We start from the raw sequence: 23813 nt of genomic DNA, 5'->3' as shown, positions 1-23813 counted from the left end.
TAGCTTTCTTACTTAGAAACTTTTACTTCATCTGACCCAGACTGGTTATACTTGGAAAACTGATAAATTCTATTCCATTTTTCTTTTGTCTTGCTTTATCTCTTTTCACTGGAGAAGTGTGTGGGCAGCAAATACAAGCATCAAAATATTCAGATACTGCAGACCAGTGAATTAAGGACACACTCATTTAGCCAATTTTGCTTCTACAAGACGTACATTTTAATTGTAACTCATAATATTGAAATTTTATAAACCTAAAGCCAAATTGATGTAAAATTTCTTTCCCGTGTGCAAAACTTTACTGGGGTAAAACATTGACCATTCAGAACGTCAGTGTACCAACTGCAGATTTACAGAACATCCTGAACTTGACTAGGGAGGACTAAATAAAAAACCAATTTATATAATTATTTGATAACTATCGCAGAGCCTTCGCGGGCACTGCAACTTCTTAGCAGGGGCTACATTACCCCAGCCAGCTGTCAATACCTGCTGGCGCCGCTGCATATGCAAAATATACACAGAAATACAGCAAATACAGTCCCCTGCTACCCTTCATCATCATGTTTTAAAGTTAGATGGTGTAAACCTTATCTTCATTCTGAGTCATTATTCTACAATGAAGATATACAAGATGCAAAAGCTGGCAAAAGTCACTTGAAGTTGGTTAGAAATTTGGTCATTGATATGCAAGCAAAAACCGTTGATGAGTTTTCCACAAGTTACATTATGGGGAAAATTTCCATGAAGTTGCATTTACTTTCACAGTGTGGTTTCCTCTTTTTAGTTACACATTTTTCTTCGATCGCTATGTTATTTACAAGACCACAGGTCAACTCTCTTCACCTTTCTCTTTTATAAATTCTCTATACAAAATATCTATGGGATAGATATACTAAGAAATAATTAAATTTTAAACTGATGAATTCTTTGCCCCTCTAGCAAGTTAAGGTACAAAAAAAAAAAAAAAATTTCAAGATCTTAAACTTCCCAGATTTTATTTCCGTAAAATTGACTCACATATTGTTAAAGCTGCTTATTTTCCCCAAGCTGTTTTCATCTTAGATCTCCCATGAGGTGTTTCTCTTCCAGTTTCCTTTTCAACTGGCACGTGTACAACCTTTCTAAATTCCTTACTCGACAGTTCAAGCAAACATTATGTTTATTCCTACTCAATTAATCAAATTTCCCCAACTATATCTTTAAATTCATGTCTACCACAAGAACAGATTTGAAAGTGATATTCCTGGAAATGGTAACTTCATATCAAAGTCAATTTCTTTATACAAATTCTGGCTCAGGGGAGTTTGCTCCTGTGACTGGTCATACACACAGCAACAAGGTCCAACAATAACACTTGAACAGAATGAATTTGAGGGAACAATCTTCTTAACAAATAATCCATTCTACTTCCAAGGTCAGTTTTTTTCAGTGTCAGACCTTTTCTCTGAGGACTTTATTATATCAGACAGTTTCCAAAGGGAGCAAAAATAGTCTTTTAAGTATTTTGAGCTCTATCTCATTCCCCCTCTATCTGATAATCAGATATTAGAGATTTATGTAATAATGCATCTGGAAGAGATTTGAAACTACGGTTTCCTTTTTGTTGCTTTTTCCCTTGTGCTTGAAAAATAAGTAGACTCTCAAATGACAATTTACTTCCTTCTAGGTAAAAAAAAAAATTAATAAGCAAACAATATATTCTGATCCTTCCCTACACACTGGGGTTTCAGGTTCTGAAATACAGTGTTTGAAAGGAGAAAGTTTTAAAAATCCTTTTTTTCCATTTTAGTCAAGTAAAATGTCATTTTATGTTAAATGATTAACTTGATTTGTTCTCTAGGCATAATTGCATGGATTTAGCTTTTTTTCCAACCAAGGAACATGGAGGGATTTAATAATCTCCTATATGTAAACCAACTTAAAAAATTTCTTTTACTTCTATTAAAAAAATCGCTTAGGTAAATTATTAACCCCATATTTCTTGAGACCAAGATATTTAAATAACTTGACAAAGTCTAAAAGCTACATATTTATACACCTGCAATAAGGCTTTTAAATATAGGTTAATTGCAATTGTCTAATTGCAAAGTCCATAATCATATTGCAGATGGAACTCTGTGGCCTGAACTAATATAGGAAGAGTACATGGATTAAAAAAACTAAAATTATATTGGCACTTTCAGGCGCTGTGCTTGGAGAAGTTGATGTGTTGTGGTGTTCTGAGTCATGGAAGAGATGAGATCTAATAAAATTAAATATATTAGTTCCATTGGAAGTACTAAATCTCAAAATCCTATTAATGCTATAAAGATATTAAATTACAACATTATATGCACCTGGAAAAAATTTTGTATATTTTGTTCAAATAATACTGCTCATGTCATGAGATAGCATCAAGTACAACATCATCACCTTATTAAGTACAAGGTACTTTTTGACATCATTCAACATTAAAAATTCTTTTGAATGCAAAGCTGGGTTTATAAGTTTTGCAGCATATGCCAATTTATACAGCATTTGTGTTAAGTTTATTTTTTTTGTATTAGCAGGAAAATAACTTTTCTTTGTTTTTATTCATAAGGTGGTTTGCTTTCAACACATAATTTCCATTTTCTGATATGAGGTCAGATTACTGTGGTCACTTGTTCTGGAGTTTTCTTTATGTTGTCTTAACATGGAAGTTTCTTTACATTATTTAATCATACGTGTAAATTATTTTACCTCAATATACCTCTATATTATTTAGTTTGCTAAAATATTGCACATGCTCACATATGATTACAAAACTCTGGTATATAGGTATTCAATAATGCCTATAAATTTATTAGGTATTATTTCACTTGTAAATTACTATTTTCATGCAGTGGCACCCTGTTAAGGAATGATAGCATCCATATTGTTATATTTTCTACATGATTGTATTGGTTTTTAGTAGAATTTCCATAAAAGTAAAACTCCATTGGAAGTTTTGTAAATTGTGATATGAGGGGGCTAGGTGATCCCCCTCCACAGAAAACAAGCATAAAACTGCAAAAACTCCCCTGAAATCATAATTATTTCAGACTACTAAAATTCAACCAAACACAGACAACAAATTGAGAAACAGTTAGTCTTCAAAACTTTGTATGTAGAAAGCCAAAAATTTTGTATGTAGAAAGTCATAATGAATCTACAAAAAAAGTTTATTAGAACAAATAAACAAGTTTAGGAAGGTTGCAGGATATAAGATCAATACCCCTAAACCAATTGCATTTCTGCATAATTAGCAAAATAAATTTGACAATGAACTTTAGAAATTCCATTCAAAATAGTACTGAAATAGAATAAAATATTTAGGAATATATTTAATGAAAGTAGAGCAAGACCCATACACTGAGAAGACCCATACACATTGATGATAGAATATAAAGAAGACAAATAATTGGATATACCATATTTATGATCTGGAAGATTCAAAATACTAAAAAGTATATTCTTCCCAAATTGATCCATAGATTTAACACAAACCCTATCAAATTCCAGTAGCTCTTTTTTCCTTGGTAGAAATTTATAAGCTGAGCTTAAAACTTAAAAAGACATGTAAAGAATCTAAAATAACCAAACAATTTGGCAAAAGGAAAAAAAAAATCATTGTTGGAGGACATATACTCCCTGATTCCCCAGTTTCTTATACAAGCTAAAGTAATCAAAAGAGATTAGTACTGGCACAAGAATAGATATTTGGTTCAATGGAAAAGAATAAAGAGTCCAAAAATGGCCCTCACACAGATGGAGAGTTGGTTTTGAACAACAGTACCATGGTAATTAAATGAGGAATGAATATTCTTTTCAATAAATGGTAAAGAAATATTGGTATATCTACTTGTAAACAAAAAGTGAACATCAAGCTCTCCCTCACACCAGACAAGTAATCAAGTTACAATAAATTATTAATTTAAATGTAAGAACTAGAACTATGAAATTTCTAGAAGGAACCAGAGGAGTAAAAATCTTTGGGACCTTACCACAGGCAAAAATTTCTTACGTATGACACAAAAAGCACAAAAAAAGAAAAGAAAAATGACTAAAAAGATTTTATTAAAATTAAAACCTTTACTTATCAAAAGACATCCCTAAGTATAAAAAGATAAGCAACAGACTGGAAGAAAATATTCACAAAACCTATATCTTATGTGTCCAAACTATTTAAAGAACACTTGAAACTCAAAAATAAGAATTCAAAAATTTCCATTAAAGTGGAAAAATATTTTAATTGACAGCCCCATCCTACAAAAGATTATTGAATGGCAAGAAACACATGAAAAAAATACTCAACATAATTAATCATTAGGGAAACACAAATTACAATCACAATGAGATACCACACTAGAATTCATTGAAAGAAAGAAGAAAGAAGGAAGACTGGCATACTAGTCTGTCGGTAAGAATGCGGAGAAACTAGAACATGAATGATTCATTGGTGGGAACATAAAATAGCATAGCCGCTTGGAAAAAGCAATTTGCTAATCTTTTAATGTTAAATTTACATTGACCATGTAATCTAGCCACTCTACTCTTCAAAGTCTATTCTACAGAAATGAAAATATATGTCCACTAAATTCTTTTACACAAAATTAATAGCAGCATTATTTATAGTAACAAAACGTCTGGAAACAACCCAAACAACCACAAGCTGGTAAATGGATAAGCAATATGTGGCATATTAATATAATGCAGTACTATTCAGCAAAAAAAGAAGGAACTACTAATGGATGCAATAACATGGATCAATCTGAAAAAATAGGTTTGCTACATGAAAGAAGCCAGATACAAAAGACTTCATATTATATGACTTATATGGATTTTCTGGGAAAGGCAAAATTAGAGAGACAGAATCCAATACATGGTTCTGGAACTAGGTGTGGAAGTGGGCATTTACTGTGAAGAGCACAAGCAGATGTCCGAGGTTATAACAATATTCTAAAACTGCACAACTGTGTACGATTACTGAAATCATTAAATTGTACTTATAAAATAGTTTAATTTTATTATATATAAATTATACTTTAACAAAGCTGTTGAAATTCTCTATTAAAAAGAGAGAGAAAGAAATTAAGATTTGGGGTTCTGATTATTGCATCATATTAAAATGATTTATGTACATGCTGTTTAACATTTATTGATAATCTGCAATGTTCCAGGTTCCCTAGGGAGATAAAAAAAAAGTCTCTGTCCTCAAATCACGATAATGACCAAGATAGAGAAAACAATAACTAGGAGGCAAAAAATGAGATAAAAAGTTAAAATTGAGATAGGAATTGCTATAAAAATAAAGAATTAATTTTTTTATTGATTTTAATTGAGCATTCCAAAGAACACTTCAGAAAGAGGAGTGTGCCTGTTAGATGTTGAAAAATATTATAGGACTTAAAAATGCAGAGTTGATGTGGAAAAGACATTTATCAAGGAGGGAGCAGCATGAGGAAAGGCACGTAGGCTCTAAACATATCACATATCATATCATGTTGCTATAAAAAAATAATAGGAATGTCTCTCTAGTAATGTAATAACCTGCAATTTTCTTTTAAAAACAATCTTATTAAGAAGTATACATTGGCAGCCTTTTTTTATTGAAATAAATGGGCAATATAAATTTATATTAAATTTACAATGTCAAAAATTAAATTACCCTGATCTTCTTTATAACTTCCCTTGGGTTTCAAATATCTTTTTAAATCTCCCAACCAAGCACCTATAAATCATATTTTTAGACCATATATAATCTTCTCTAAGAACTCATAATATAGGTGACCTTTGCAAAGGAAGATTATGATCATGTAAATAAGAGAAAACCAAGGAAATATAATTAAATCACGCAACATTATAAGTAGGTGTACCTTTTTAGGAAATCAAGGACATAGCAATATGGATTAAGAAAGCAAACTAAAAAGCATCTATTCATGTAGGAATATTATTTTTTAACAAAAAATTTACAGTGGGGTTTCCCTAAGGTGTTAGATTTAACATTGAGCTACCAATAAGCAATTAAAATGAATTTATTTAATTTACAGAATAATATTTACCTATACTTAAGCTCAGAAATAAATAAATCTCATTAGAGTAATGGAGAATGTACAATAGGTACTTGAAAGATTGCCTAATGGAGTTACTGCTTCAGCCAGGTCTCCACATTTCTAGCTTTTTATGGTCCACTCCCATCATGCAGCTTCTGAATGTTTCACTCTGAAAGTCACTCTGAGGTTAAGTTCTGATCACACATTTTTTAGGTGACCTGCAAAATGGCAATTCTGGTCTGATATTTTGGAAGTGTTGGTTTTAAAAGATGATTTATCTTTTTATAAACATGATCATTTTGCTGATCAGAATCAACACTGTCATACAAGATCAACGGGCAAGGTGTGTGAAAAGATATATTTTAAGTCTGAGAACTTACTACATTGATTGTATAGGTTCACAATTTAAAAGTAAGTTTGAATATTTCTGTTACTTTTTGTATTTTCATATTATATATATTTTTATATTATATTCTTTTATATTGTCTTCTGAACACAATACAAAGTTATAACATACATACTTCTACTAGAGAAGACCCTGACGCTTACAGAAGGCTAAAAGAAAATTTAAGTGCTTATTTGTAACTTACTGCAAATCTTTTTTTTAAAAATCTTATTGCTCTAAATAAGATGTCATTGATTGGTTGAAATGAACCAAATAAACTGGAGATACAAGAGTCTCAAGGAATTTCTAGATCTTCTGCTGCATAGGTATTGGCACCTATCTAGAAATAAAGATGCAGGTGAAAGTGAAAAATAATTTCAAAATATTACCATGATGAAAAAATAAAAAATATGATAATAAGGTTAATGTTTATGAATCATATATAAGACTGGGTAATTTTAGCTGTACTTACTCACAAGCTTTAATTTTTATGCCTTTGCTAATAATCAACATTGATTTACACTGAACAAGCCCTATCATTTGCATACTACTGGTACTATGTTTTCCGACTCATCATTGTTAAATGCTTAGGAAAAATTACTAGTCTTACTGGGTAACATAAAATACAGCAATCATTTTTTTAAGTGAAAAGACAATAGCAGGTTTTAACATGGGATCATCACTTTGGGTAGTTAAAGTCAGGCAAGTATTGAGACAGAGTATATAAAGTAAACTAAAATATCTCAAAATGATTTATATGAAAGCTAAGGAAAAGAATGTATAACTGAATTATTCCAAGTATGCTATATACCTAGTAAATGGTACTGCAGAGCGGGTGTTTTACATTACGCTATGTTTTTTTTTTTTTTTTTTTTGGTATCATTCCAGTTTAACAGTTTTCCTCTATATCTATTAAGTTTGAAGTATAATAATCAGGTAAAAACATGTATAGCATTCCTAATGAATAGATATTTAATGTATAAGTTCATCTTTAAATAATTGTGATATGAAACTTATTATATGTACTCTGCATGTAAAACCATATTTTTAACGCAAAATAATAGAAAATTGTTTGAACATAGTCTTTTATGTGCCTACTGATGATATACTTTGACATGGGCTGAAAATACACATCTGTCTTCAGATCAGAATGCAAAAAATGTACTTTTAAAAACACATTTGCATTATTACATGAAATCCTTTGCTATAGATAAAAAATCATACTCCCAACTCTCCCAAAATTAAAATCAAACTTCAGAGGTAAATATCCTGGTGGAATTCCATAAACCTGTGTCACACATCAGACCTGAATCCCTACCTTAGAAGACAGAAAGTTTCCAGCGTGTAGATAAAAACTGGCAACTGGACAAATGTACACTCATTTTTGCCCAGAAAGAACAGACTGAAATGTTATTGCTTATACTTACTTATCCATATCAATAGAGGGGAACAAAAGAGGGGATAATATAAAACCATAATTAATCAAAATATATTTAGTTTGCAATGTGTTAGATTGCTTTTTTCCTAACTCATCTTACTAATGGTTTACTAAAGTGAATTCTTAAGTTTAATTGACAGTATTTTGGCACACACTTTCTGAGCTGGCTAGAAGGGCTGAGGTAATAGCTGAGTAACATTCTGAAATAAAACTGTTATTACCATCTTGAAAACAGAAACTTTTTTACTTATATAAAAATGGCAGGTCCACATATTGTGGTACCTGAAATTTATACAATTTTGGAGACCTTCTTTAAGTAAAATAATACAAGTTTACAAATATAAAATTAGGTACAAAAGTAAATCTTAACTGAAAGTGGTCTTAACTGATTGTAGTCAAATATCTCACTGCCGCAAATTTTACAAAAATGTATGAACACATTTCTAGAGTCCTTGAAAGAAGCCAGTACGAATGAGGGGCCCCCTGCTTGATCTTCATTAGCTTTAGTACAAACCTTCCATGAATCTACAGGCCATTTGAAATGCACTTCTAGGCCTAAAAATGCATGGAGATGACAATTTGGATGTTGTCCATCTGAATGTCAGAGAGGAAGTCACGAGATTGGATGGGATGACAGGAAAAAGGAGAAGTTGTTCACAATTGAACAGGTCCTTTATCAGGGCACAGAAGAATTGACTTGTAGAGAGTTATTTAAGGAGCCGTGGAATTGAGCAGTACAGAAATGTGAGCATGGGAAACATGGCAGCAAGAAGATATTTGTACTTGCTGTGATAATTTTTAAATAATATAAATGAACGAGGCAAGAGCTTAGACTAACTTAATCCCAAAGTTCTAAACAAAATTTCTTCTATTTCTGGGTGTGCTGCTGAGAATTTTTCTTGATGGTAGAGACCAATAGTCTGAAAGGCAAGCTAGTGGAGCAGAAAAGAAGAGAGGCCTGGTGGGACACTTCTTTGCATCTTTAACGTATACCGTCTTCAAATCTTGACGAATGTTAACATATAACAACTCGGTTGCCAGAAGTATTTTTTGCCCTGACAGTGTTGAGTTACATAGACCAATAGTTCTGAGAACATAGCGGTCAATAATCTTTTAATCTCTTGCTCATAAAAGTTATTAGTCCATTGCTGGAATTTAACAGTGGTTCTTCTTTCTTTAACACAAGCCATATTAACTATTAGAAAGTAAACATCTTGTCCCTTCGGAAGAAAACCTGCTGTGATTTTCTGTGGCTCAGAGAATATTCCCTATGTATGTTGTTCATTTAGCCACTTTGCCAATACACGAATCCATCAGGATTATTCAAATAAGAAAAGGGTAGTGTACAGCTTGTTCCACACATTCTTTTCTATTATTTCTCCTTCTTATTACAGTGTTAGCCAAGAAAAATTCTATTCTTTGATTACTTATGCAATCTTGCATTAAAAATTATATCTCAGGTTTATTTTTTAACATGTATCCCAGTACTGGCTTATGTAGGTTATGGAAAACTAGATTAAACATTTCTACTGCACAGAGCATGATGAGAATAAAAACGTAATGTCAATAATAAAAATAGATTTAACTTACTGATCACTTATGTGCTAAATATTTAACATCCACTATTTGGTAGCTATTACTATTTACTCCAATTTTAACAGATAAAGAAACTACATTTTTGTGAGCTTGAATAGCTTACTCAAACTTATACAATTAAAAATATAAAATCCCAACACTTATATCATGCTTAGTATATGCTAGACGTCAATCTAAATGATTTATATATTAATATAATTATTATAATAATACTAGAAGATAAGTAATAATATTATTTGTTTCTTAGGTGAAGAAACTGAAGCAAAGTGAGGTTAAGTAACTTGGCCAAGGTCACATAGCAACTAAATGACAGACTCAAATGGAAAGAGCCTAGATGTCCATCAACAGATGGATGGATAAAGAAGATGTGGTATATATATACAATGGAATATTATGCAGCCATTAAAAAATGAAATCTTGCCATTTGCAATGACGTGGATGGAACTAGAGAGTATTAAGCTAAGCGAAATAAGTCAATCAAGGAAAGACAATTATCATATGATATCAGTGATATGAGGAATTTGAGAAACAAGACAGAGGATCATAGGGGAAAGGAGGGAAAAAATGAAACAAGATGAAACCAGAGAGGGAGACAAACCATAAAAGACTCTTAATCTCAGGAAACAAACTGAGGGTTGCTGGAGTGGAAGGGGTAGGAAGGGATGGGGTGGCTGGGTGATGGACACTGGGGAGGGTATGTATTATGGTGAGTGCTGTGAATTGTGTAAGACTGTTGAATCAAAGACCTGTACCCCTGAAACAAATAATACATTATATGTTAATAAAAAATTTTAAAAAATAAAATAAAAAGAAAGAGTTAGAAAGGCCTAGGAGTTAATGTCTAGATATTTAAGCTAGACTATACAGGTCATATTTTGTAGTATTTGTTGTTATAATAGTGGATAATTTTGTTACCTTCCCAGGTCTCAGTTTCTCCACTGTAAAATGGAGTAGTAAAATATTTCGTTTTAAGAATTAAAGTTGTGGGGCGCCTGGGTGGTGCAGTCAATTAAGCGTCTGACTCTTAATTTCTGCCCAGGTCATGATCTCAGGGTCCTGGGATCAAACCCCACATCAGGCTCCACATCCAGTGGGGAGTCTGTTTGAGATTCTCTCTCACCCTCTCCTTCCACTCCTCCACCTGCTCATTTTCTCTCTCTCTAAAATAAATAAATAAAATCTTTAAAAAAAAAGAATTAAAGTTATCCTTTCACACAGTGCTTATAAAGCAGTGACTGGAGCATAGTTAGCATCATATAAGGGCTTACATTAACAAATAGGAAATAAAATGGAGTTCTGTAATACCTGGTGAAATGATTGCACACAATAGGTTGTCATTAAATTATTTGACACATCAATACTGTATTTGATCTTTCTTTTAGTTAGGTACTTATAGTAAATAGTGGCTTCTCTAAAGTTATTTCATTTATTGGTTCTTTTTAGCTCTAAAGGGGTTATCGGCACCTATCATTGTATGGAAGCACATATTATTGTTGCCAGACTGGTTCAAAGTGAAATTTAATTTTTCACTAAAGGCTCTATAATTTAATATTGTCTAAGGTATAAAAGCTAGTTGTACATAGCAGTGACTTTAAAGGTATTTTATAATTTAATTGGCCTTTTCTTCTCTTTTTTTGAATTCATTGCAGATTAAAGTAGGCATTATGGTTTCGATGGAACAAAAGAGTTATCTTCAAAACATGTCACAACGGCCTGGGAAGCTGGTAATAAAAAGCTGCTAATAAGGACCCACTAATAAGCAGCTCCAAGTACCTCAAAATAACCCTACCATGAGCTTTTCCATCCCCCAATCCAACATACAAACATCAAAGAGAAAGAATACAGAACAGAATTGCATATTGATTATTACCTGCTTTTTTGTTGTGGGGATCTTTTGTCGTGCACAGTTTGAGAAGCTTAATATGTATAAAAGAAGGAACGTCACTTAAGAGTAATGAAATGTGAGTCCTATTATTAATAGAATGGTTCTATCCTACTTCACAGGCTATAAGAACGGAGGTAATGCTTCCATTCTTGCCTTCCTTTCTTCCTTCCCTTTCCCTCTTTCTTTCCCTCTTTCCCTCTTCAACGGAAACCTGAATTGATAGAATTCGTGATGTGGGAGTGCATTCCAACTAAAATCACATCTGCAATAGGGTTGATGATAAATCTTTCTAGGTGGGGCCCAAATGTGAAACCACTACACTGAATTGGCTAGTCAGTGGGTATTAGTTATATTGTGGCCCAGTAACTATTTTCCTCACATTTAGTTCAAGAATAATCACGCATGTGCCCATTCTCAGTCATGTATTTTGGGTGAAGTTCCATCCATGACTTTTGACAAGAATTGACCAAGTTTACATGAACAAAATCTCTTAGAATCAAACCATCATATACTTTGACTTCTGTGGCTAGAAAATCCTCACATGACCAATAATGGTTAATTAAAAATAACTTGCTTGAAATTTAATGAAAGGATTTTTCTTCTTACTACTTGAAAAGACGTTAAGAGGTTTTGAGGTCTGGGGTTTCTGCAACCATAAAAGAATCTGTAGGAGTATTAAGTCAACTTGGATGAATACTAGGAAGAAATTTCCCTTAACTCAGTTTACCACCTTTCAAACTTTTGAGACCTTGCAAGAGGAAGAATGTTGATATTTGACAAAATACTTACTGCATAAAAAATAACTAACTTTAACCATTTCACTTCCTTAAGAGTAAAAGAAAAAATTTACTTATCTGTAATTTTTGGGTGCTAAATTTTAAGACCCATATTTTTCTTTGTATTGAAAGGCAAATATATTATAAATCCAATTATAGATATATTACTGAAGTTTAACATTTCTATTGTGATTAGCAGACTTATTTCTGTTAGGTTTTTTTGTTATTTTATTTTATTTTTTAATATAACCCATTCTCCTAAGAGCATCTCTGAGTGTGTTGTGAACATAAAAGCTAGGTATATAGAATACAACAAACGTTCTGTAAGTTGAGAAACCAGCTGTCACCTCTTTGTGGTCTTTTAAATTTCAGTTCTCACATCACTAAATTTGAAAGAATGAGAGCATTAAAATATAAGTTGGTTATTTTTAAGCTAGTTTTTAGAGGAAATTGACAATGAATTCAGCTACATGTATGTCACATAGTAATTGAATGTATTACTACTAAACTCTGACTACTTTCTTGAAATGTGATCCTTAATATATGTTTCCTATGGTTTATCAGAATCTAAATACCTGTGGTAAAAATCAGAATTAGAAACATAATAAGTGAATGATAAAGCAATGCCTATATACCATACTTCTAAAATAAATTAATGAATTACAGCTCCAGAAATGACAAAGTAGGTTGTATTGGAATAAGCAGCCCAAAGATAACCATTATAAACTCTGGTGGTGGGGGGAACCAATATACAAAGGTATTAGAGAGCTATCCAAAGCAGGAAGAAACTTTAGGTTATCCAATACTTCACAACATAAGTTAACTGGATGAGATCTAAGCACACATAGCTTTCCTCTGAAGATATTCCCCAAGTTATGAATAGAGAGGCTAGAAGTCAAGTGGAAAGATACAATCCTATCAGCTTAAGATTTCACAAGACAGAATTTTAGGTAATCAGAGTATCTAGAAATTAAGGAGATAAATCTCAGAAAGAAATCCTATAGGGCCTGTCCCCAGATATATCCATAAACTCCTTTAAAACCATGGCTTACCTCTAAGCTGAGCACCCATGTGGGACATTCCAAAGAGCCATGTGGTAAAAATACATACATACATACACACACACACACACACACACACACACACACAAAGTCTAAAGGACTGAAAGACTAAGAAGAGATTTCAGCTTTTGCCCAAAGGAACAGGGATAGCATTTGGAGTTTGAGTTCTGTCAAATTAGAGGTGTTTACTAAAAACCTTGAATTTTCCAGAGTTTGTCCTAATAGAGTGTAAAACCAAACCTCTGCAAGTACAAGATGAATTACCAGTAACTTAAATATCTGCTTAAATGAAAACAAACCATCATCAGTTAATAATAAAATCCAGGAACTCTACAAAGTGTTATTTACAATGTCTAATATACAATAGAAATTTATAAAATGTACTGATAAGATAATATGACCAACTGTTCAGGAAAAAAAAAAAAAGACACTAGAAACAGAGTAAGGAATAACCCAGATGTGGAAATAGCAGACAATGTCTTTAGAGAAAATATTACAAATATGTTTAAGGACTTAAATGAAAACTTGTTAAATTAACTGAATATAAATGCAGAGAATCAACAGCAGACAACCCAATGGAAATTATGCATTGAAAATTACAAATCTGACATGAGAAATAAAATTACTGGATAGGCTTAATAGCAGAAATAAGAAGGCAGAAAAATGGTTTTTTAAAATAGATGAATGGAAACTATATAATGTCAAGAACTAGAGGAAAATGACTTAAAGAATGAAGAGAAGCTCAGTGACTTGTGGAGCAATAGCAAATGTTCTAAGATATGTTGAATTCAGCACAAGAAGTAGAGAAGTAGAAAAATTGGGACAGATTTTACCAATGGGATGATAATCATCAAATAAATCTAAAAACAAACCAAAAAGCTCTGCAAACCCCAAGCAAGATAAATTTTTTTTGAAGCTGTCCTATTAAAACAGCTGAAATGCAAAAATAAAAAAAAAAAATCCAATGAAGGCAAATCAGCATCTAATAAAAAAAATAAGATATGTTCCTCTTAATAAATTTATAACAAAACCTTTCAGTAACTGTGGATAGAAGGCAAGGTCTTCACTAAGATGAAGAGCATCTTAATGGTGAAATATTGAAAATCTTTTCATTAAATCTCCCAAATAAGGAAAATAAATCTCCTCTCACAATTTTCTCAGCACTGTATTAAATGTGCTCATCAGTGCAATAAAGGGATAAAAGACATAGAAATAAAGATTGAAAAGGAAGAAATAAATATCCTTTATTCCCAGATAACACAATTGCTCACATAGACAATCCAAAGAAATTTATAGACCTACTACTAGAATAAGTGAATTTAGCAAGATCACAGTTCAATATATTACAATTATTTGTATTTTTTTTAAGAGAGAGAGAGAGCACACACACCTGTGCCGGTGGTGGAGGGGGAGTGGCAGAGGAAGAGGATGAGGGAGAATCTTAAGCAGACTCCACACTCAGGATGAAGCCTGATGCGGGGCTGCATCTCACAATACTGAGCTCATGACCTGAACCAAAATCAAGATTCAGATGCTTAACGAATTGAGTCACACAAGCACCCCATAATTATTTGTATTTTTATACATTGACAGCAATGAGAAAAGAACTTAAATTCCATTAACACACACATCAAAATCCATTATATACAGAAAAATTCAGCAAAAGATGTGTAAAACTTCTACATGGGAAACTGTAAGAGATTGTTACAAGGGATCAAAGATGACCTAAATAATGAGAGATGTATCATGTTCATCAATTAAACAACTTAATGTTGCTAAAATTTTAATTGATCTAAAAAGATTAAATGCATTTTAAGTTAAAATTCCAACATGATTTCTTGGAATAATTGATGAGTTGATGTTAAGATGTATAGGGATATTTAAAATATCTTGAATAGCCAAAGATAATTTTGAGTAAAAAAAAAAAAGTTTCAAGACTCACACTACATGATTTCAAAACTTAATATTCTTTACTATGAAGTTACAGTGATCAAGAAAATGTGTTTGTGGAGTATGGATGGAAAAATAAATTGGTGGAACAAATAAAAAGTACAGGTACACATATAAGGCCAATTGCTTTTTGACAAAGACACCAAGCCAATTCAATAGAGAAAGAAGGATATTTTCAAAAGTTGGTTTTATACCCGCTGGATATTCATATGGAAAAAAAATACTTCAACATCTACATCAAGTTTGACACAAAAATATTTATAAGATGAAATATAGACAACGCACAAAATAAAATAAGAAAGCAGCTAGATGAAAACACAGAAGTATGTCTTAAGAACCTTGAGGTAAGAGAGGATTTCTTTGAACCAAAACACAATATGAAAGAAAAAAATTGTATTCATCAAAATTAGAATTTCTCATCCAAATATACTTTTTAAAAAAGACCACAGAGAAAATTTTTACAATACATGCATTTGATAAAAGACTCGTATCAACAATACAAAGAATTCACACAAAGCAACAACAAGACAAGTTAATTTTAAAATAATTAGGCAAGAGGCACTTCGTAAATGAAGATAAACAGATGGCTAATAAGCACATGGAAAGATGTTCGACAGCATTCATCATCAAATTAAAACCACAATGAGATCATTTCAAATCTTCTAGAATTGCTAAAACTTGAAAGATTGACAACACTAAATGTTAGTGAAGAAGTAGAGCTATTGGAACTCTCATGTTGCTGGTGGGAATGTGAAATGGTACACACCCTTTGCAAATCTGGCAGTTTCTTAAAAAGTTAAATATATACCTCTCCATGATCCATCAAGTCTACTTTTAGATATTTACATAAAAGAAATTAGAAAAAGAGTATATCCACTAAAGACTGTACAAAAATGTTTGCAGCCACTTCATTTGAAGATGGATTGATTTGAAGATGGATTAGGGGATGATAAAAATCCCAATAAGAAGATGAAACGAAACTTAAGGAAAATTCTGGATAGTAAAGCAATAGACCTTATGAATGTACTAATGAGGCTAAATCAGATCAGGCCCGGGCTTCAATATAAGCTTTTGTCTCAGTCTGGCCCTGTCCACGCCCCAGTCTTCACAATGTCTGGAGATGTGGACGGTACAACATATGAAGCCTCAGGGCCATCCAAGAAAACAGCAAAACTTCATGTAGCAGTGAAGGTATTATAAGCAATGGGATACCCAACGGGCTTTGATGCGGATATTGAATGTATGAGTTCCGATGAAAAATCAGATAATGAAGGCAAAAATGAAACAGTGTCTTCAAACTCAAGCAATAATACTGGAAATTCTACAACTGAAACCTCCAGTACCTTAGAGGTAAGAATTCAGGGCCCTATTCTCACAGCAAGTGGCAAAAATCCCGTAATGGAGCTCAAGGAAAAAAGAAGAGGTCTTAAGTGTGAACTCATCTCAGAGACTGGTGGAAGCCATGACAAATACTTTGTAATGGAGGTAGAAGTAGATGGACAGAAATTCAGAGGTGCAGGTCCAAATAAGAAAGTGGCAAAGGCAAGTGCAGCTTTAGCTGCCCTGGAGAAGCTGTTTTCTGGACGCAACGCAGCAAATAATAAGAAAAAGATTATCCCTCAGGCAAAGGGTGTTGTGAATACAGCTGTGTCTGCAGCAGTCCAAGCTGTTTGGGGCAGAGGAAGAGGAGCTCTAACAAGGGGAGCTTTTGTTGGGGCTACAGCTGCTCCTGGCTACATAGCTCCAGGCTATGGAGCACCTATGGTTACAGCACAGCTGCCCCTGCTCATGGTTTACCCAAGAGAATGGCTCTGTTGCCCGTTATGAAATTCCCAACATATCCCGTTCCCCACTACTCATTCTTTTAGCAAATGACAGAAGCTAATTCCTATTGAACAACAAATACAGCACAATACAGAATGTTAGAGGAAAAGCCTTTTTATCCTGCTTTCTTTGAACACATACTTGATCAAAATTATTTGTAAAGAACGTCTTTCCTACTTTTTGATTTTAACAAACGCAAATTTAGTTCTCTACAACTTGAAAACAAACAACAAGGAACTAGTTCTGTGAAAGATACCTCACTTCTGGAAAATACCTTATACCAGCCCTTCTGTCCTAGGGAAATAAGCCTAGCAGTGCAGAGGTTGAGTCTTAGGAGGAGTATCAGATTATGTAAAATTAAATCTGTGAAGGATGTATAGAGTCTCAAACACTGATCACAAATAAACTGCTTTGTTGTAAAAAAAAAAAAACAAAACTTAAAATTACAAATAAATCAATTACTGTCTTAAGAAGCCTGGGCAAACAAATTGTAGCATATTCTTGCAGTGGCCCACTACTCACTCAGCAGTTAAAAGAACAGGCTACTGATATATGCAGAAATATGGGGGGAAATCTCAAAAATATGTATTGAACAGAAGAAGCCAGGTGCAAAACAGAATATTGTCTAGGATTCCATTCATATGAAATTCAAGAATGGGCAAAATTAAGCTATGGCTTATAAGTGAAAAACAGAGGCTGCCTCGGGGGTGGTAGGTAGCTGGATAGGTGAGCAGTGATGTGCATGCATATGTTTCAGAAACTCTCTGTAGGGGAAAAAAAGTCTTAATTTTAAAAATTATGATTTCCATTATAAATACTGACCTTGCCCATTTCCAGCTACCATCATGAAGTTATTGAACACAGAGTCAGGAATGTGCAGTAACACACCACAATATAGTATTTCCACACAGATGCGATAGACAAATAACCTCAAGAGCATAACAGTAAAATGCAGCAAAATAATTAAGATCTGACTTTTTTATTAATTAATTTTGTTTTAAATAAATTTAGTTGTAAGTTCATATAATTTGCTTTTTAATAATGCCTGTGTTTAATAACTAGCTCACAAAAATTCCTGAAATATTATCAATCTTGACTGGCAAATTTTTAGAAGCCATCTTCAGTACGCCCTTGAAAGGGGAACATTTCTAAGGCAATGGTAATGTTCTATATCTTTTTTTTTTTAATGTTTTATTTATTTATTCATGAGAGTCAGAGAGAGAGAGAGAGAGAGAGAGAGGGGCAGAGGCAGAGGGAGAAGCAGGCTCCCCGCCTAGCAGGGAGCCCGATGCGGGACTCGATCCCAGGACCCTGGGATCATGACCTGAGCCGAAGGCAGACGCTTAACCATCTGAGCCACCCAGGCGCCCGGTAATGTTCTATATCTTGGTAGGGATGATGGTTTCATGGGTGTGTATATTTATCAAAATTCATCAGTTCTCCACTTAAAACCTGTTCATTTTAGGTTATGTAAATTTTACTTGAAAACCATATGTGACTGGTAATATATTTTAAGATATAGGTTCCTGAGGATCATAAATGCTTACTTTTCCTTGAGTCTGTTGAGTGATTTTATCTGCTTATTTCTAAATCAGTTAATTTTTCTGGATTGGAGTTATAATTTTTTTTAAAGATATTATTTATTTATTTGACAGAGAGAGACACAGCAAGAGAGGGAACACAAGCAGGGGGAGTGGAAAAGGGAGAAGCAGGCTTCCCGCTGAGCAGGGAGCCCGATGTGGGGCTCGATGAGGGCCTCAATCCCAGGACCCTTGGACCATGACCCAAGCCAAAGGCAGACGCTTAACGACTGAGCCACCCAGGTGCCCCTAGAGTTATAATTTTTAAAATATTTTTATTAGGGAAAATATATATCAAAATTTACCATTTTAACAATTTTTATATGTACAATTGCATTAATCATAGTCACAATGTTATACAACCACCACCACTATTTCCAAAATTTTTTCATCATTCCAAACAAACTCTGTTCCAATTAACAAATAACTCCCCATTCCCTCCTCCTCTTAACTCCTGACAGTCCTAATATATTTTCTGTATCTATAATTTTCCTGTTCTTGATACTTCCCAAACATAATCCAAATACAAACAAAGTGATTCATTTATGCAACAATATTCTTTTTACATCCTACTATATGCCAACACTTTTAACATTCCTGTAATTACAGAAAGGAGCAAAATATTTATCTTTGCCCTCATATGGTAGCTTTGATGATAAATATTTTCTGTCTCTCTCTCTCTCACCAGGATTTTAGTGACACATCGTTTCTAATGAAAACATACTAGAACTTAAAAAGATGACTAGAAATAAACCCTTTTGTTTCATGTTCTAAATAGCTATCCTGCAGGAGATGAAGATTAAAACATGGACAGAAACATTAAGCCTAAGTTTGTCCGTCATCCTGGTCATTTGTTTTTCAACTTGAGTTCCATAAAAGACACAGATAAATTGATTTTATCATATCAGGTCCTTTCTCCAAGAGGTGTAATATTACAATTAGTTCATTATAGAGAATTATATTTTTAGCTGAGACTGCTTCCTAAAATTGTGGATTCCTAACCAAGCTAATAGAACCTTTCAAATTTATAGTGCTTTAAACATTTATGCTTATGACAGCCTTGTGAGAGAAAATACAACAGGAAATAATCTCACATCTTATGACTGAGGAAACAAAGATTGTGTGATTTACCCAGTATCAGATGAAAGATGTGGTACTCAAATCAAGATCAATTTAAGTACTATCATTACGGACTCTATGGCATGATATGCATAACATAACTATCCTTGGCCCTAAGAGCATTTGGAACTAATAATAATAGATCTATCAAAACTTTTATGTAACAACAACAACAAAAAAATCACAAATGAATTACATAGTATTTTTCAACTTAAAATTTATATTTCACTTGTTTTTAATTTGTTGTTTCATTTATAAACAGGTTTATAAGCATTATTCATTTTAATGATAGTATTTATAGTCTGAAAATGCATGGTAAGCATAGTGAATCACTGTGTCACAAGGGTTAGAACATATTGTCCAACATTCTATGGTCTATATGGCCTGAATTGTGATGACTTTTTTTTTTTTTGATAATGGGTTTTAATACCATTTGTGTGCTTCATTTAAATTTTAAAAAATGTATTAGTGATAACATTAGTAAAAAGTAAACATTGATCTTATATTGAACAAATTAATCCCCAAAGTTGATGCAAACATCAGTATGTTAACATATATGGTGCTTCTTGTAATTCTTGTGCCTATAAAGCAGCCTTTTCACAGATACGTGTGTAAAAGATCAGATGTGAACTACTTACTCAAGAAGGAAAATATAGACCTTTCGAAACTACATGGCTGTTTCACAAAAGGTAAGTAAAATAAACAAATTCCTTTTTCAAACATCTTGTCAAAGTAATCACAGCCTAAATTTATCATAGATATTTTGGAGGGTTTGTTATTTATTATTTGGTTTAGGACTTTTTTGGGGGTGGGGGGACGTCAGAGGGAGATGGAGAGAGAGAGAACCTTATACAAGCTCCACACCATGGAGCCCTAGGCAGGGCTCAATCTCACAACCCTGAGATCATGACCTGAGCTGAAATCAAGAGTCGGATGCTTAACCGACTGAGACACCCAGGCGCCCCCTGGCTTAAGACTTTTAACATTTGTACATAATACTTTAAAAGCATAATAATTATTTCAGTTAATTTTGAATTCTTTTTATGTGATCCTCAATAATTCATCAGGATTCAACTTGTCATTGGTAGATCATTTAACATAATGAATATACAGGAGATTAATTTGAAGAACTTAAAGGTAGTAAACATTTCCTCACAATGGGTACTCCTTAATTATGTAGATATTCTGTATAAATTCACTTATAAATTAGGTAAATGCCAAAATTATTTTTATATACCCGAACAGTATATTTTGTTAAAAGTCACATTTTTAATTTTTTATACTTGCCAATATTAACTCTATATGAATATTGACTATGTTGTTATATTCTCACCTCTTTATGTTGGTTCTCTAATAGTAGTAATAACTGTTGTTGTTGTTTTTCATGTGCCAACTTGTTCCCAAGTCTGACAGTTGCTGGTCTTCTCATTAGTATCTCTTTCATATTTTCATGCTATAAGAGCTGGCATACCAGCCAAGAAGCTACTTTTTCATCAATTTCTTTGGGGGATGCTTGCCAAAATGCTGTGGCCCATACTCTTCTTTTGCACCATTTCATAAGCTCAAATAGCCATGATGTATTCTGTTTAATACTTTCTGGCAAAGGTTATTGGAAAGAGCTATGCAATCATCTTTCAGCAATATACCATTCACCATTGTGAGAGATGCTCTGATGTTCCCATATGCCCATAAGGCTTTTCTAGTTTCTTTTACTTTTTCAGCCAACTTATTCATAATAAAATTAATACACTGTTAACATCAGGTCCATGGCTATCTCCTATGCCATCCATCTGGACTTGTCTTCTGTAATAGGCAAGATTTTATGAATGGTTTCAATCTGTTTTTCTAGACCTGCAGTATTTTGGACAATACTACCAAAGTTAAGAATTTTATACACAAACTTGCAACAGGTATTTTTAAAACATTGGTCATATTACCAAATTTGAACTTTGAGATCTTGATTATCCTGAAAATGAGAGCTGGTAAATTACAGAGAGGTCTTATATGTCTTTCATTTGATGATCCTGAGTTTCTAGGGTTTTTCATTGAATAGTTTACACATACTGCTCTTGTCACTGTTAAAGTAGAACAGAGGTGAGACCTGGGCAGATTTATTTAAGAGAGCTTTCAGGAGAAGAGGAGAGAGGGGAGAAGCCAAGCAAATGTGTGGTTTTTGCTAGAGATTTGCTATAGCAAGATTCCACAGGGACATTTGTAGCACTAACTGAACCAGAGTTGTTTCTACTTTGAGCCAAGGGAGCCAGCCTTCAGTATCATTGTGTAAGAAAGTCATTGGCTGTGGTCTTCTGAGAGTGGCTGGGTAGATAATCTCCCAGTTGAACAATTAAGCAGCTCCTGTTTGGCCAGGGAAAATTCTCCAGAAAAATAAAGCCCAAGTGTCCACCACAGGTGAAGGATAAGCAAGATGTGGCATACATATACAATGGAATGTTATTCAACCTTAAAAATGAAGGACATTCTGACATATGCTACAACGTGAATAAATCATGAGAACATTATACTATGTGAAAAAAACAGAGAAAGGCAAATGCTAAATTATTCTATTTATATGAGGTACTTAGAATAGTCAAAATCATAGAAACCAAAAGTAGAATGGTGTTTATCAGGGTTTATAATAATGAAAGGAGGTAGATCATCAATGGCTGCCCACCTCCGTGCCTGCACCTCTGTGATGAGAAGCAGAAGTAGGTGGCTAGGACACAGATCTTTGGTATCTGGAAGATAGGGTCTTTGTTGCTCAGCCTGGCTCTGGCAAGATGTGTACAAAATACTCCAGAACACATACATAGTTCCCTGTCATGGAGCTAAGGGGTGAGAGACGGGTAACCACTGAGGAGATAAAAGTTGAAATGTGCCAAAATTAATCTAATTTACCATCCAGTCCTTCTCCCTGGAAGTTACAAGTCTTCGATAGAATCTACAGTTCCAAAGCAGTTACATCAGATTCTGCCAGTGTAATTATCTGGGTGGGGAGACAAATTCCTGGTGCTTCCTACTCTGCCATTTTCCCAGAATCCTCTCACATATCATGGCTTTGATTTAAAGATTTAAAAGATTTTTTTTGAGACAACAGATAACATTTAAAACAATATGAGACTTTAAAACAAAGCGTAATTAAATGAGAAAATATAAAGTACTGTTATAAATCCTAGGAGAGATCAGAAAGAAGTGAGTTCAGTGAGTGCATGCTGATTCCAAAATTTTAATAATGTGTTTTAGACTTGATCTTGAAAGATAAGCCTCGAATAGATGGAAAGAACAGTATCATCAGGTTACAGTACAAAGGTTTGGAGACAGTCATTACCTAAAATAGTAAAAGATTTGTTTATGGAAACTTCATTGGTTGGAGCTGATGGCTATCATGTTAAAGTAAAATGAAGCCAGATTGAGATGGACTTTCATCAGTTTTACTCCAAGGACTTTGGTAAATTCTTGAGTGACTTATTAGTGTGGGGAAATACGTGTTTTTTTTTTTTTTAAGATTGTTGAATGAATATTGGAAAAGAGAAAGTGTAGGACTGAATCTCAGTTTGAGAAGTACAGAAAGCCATTAAAACCTATATAGGAGCATCAAAGGTGTCAAAAATAATGCTTTCTAAATTAGAAGTAGCAATACCTATACACTATATTCATATTTTTTAAACTTGTAGCTATGGATATTGGTGTTGTAGGGTTATGATAAATTTTAACTATTTTTAAAGCATAAATATTATTGAAAATTTTTGTAAAAGTGTATGTGAGAAATAATGGAGACCTAGAATTATAATGAAAAGGAAGAAGTAAATACAAGAACTTTTGAGAAAAAAATAAATTTTACATGTTATGTCATATATTAAGTATATGATTGAAGTAGAAATAACTTATTTAGCTAGTTTTTTGGCACTCATATCAATTTTATTTTATTTGCTATGTGCCTTTTAGGAACAAGTCAATAAATACTTCAGGAATACATGTATTGAATTAACTGAGTTTGGGTATGTTGGACTGTTTGCTTTTGGTCTTAATATTTTGACTTATTTTAAAATTATTATTTTTATTCTCTAGTGTGTTTTAAATTTCATCTGTAATTTCCCTGATTACAACTGAGGAAGTACATTTTAAAGAACATATTGTTTTGAAAGC

General features: G+C 33.1%; 1 pseudogene; it reads left to right on the top strand.

The window, feature by feature from the left end:
• The first annotated feature begins 16074 nt into the window (after positions 1-16074).
• LOC116642574 lies at positions 16075-17028 on the top strand (annotated as a pseudogene).
• The last annotated feature ends 6785 nt before the right edge of the window (positions 17029-23813 follow it).

This window comes from Phoca vitulina, unplaced genomic scaffold (genome assembly GCF_004348235.1).
Source record: "Phoca vitulina isolate PV1807 unplaced genomic scaffold, GSC_HSeal_1.0 scaffold23, whole genome shotgun sequence".
Lineage (NCBI taxonomy): Eukaryota > Metazoa > Chordata > Mammalia > Carnivora > Phocidae > Phoca > Phoca vitulina.
This window is presented reverse-complemented; position numbering and strand designations above follow the sequence as displayed.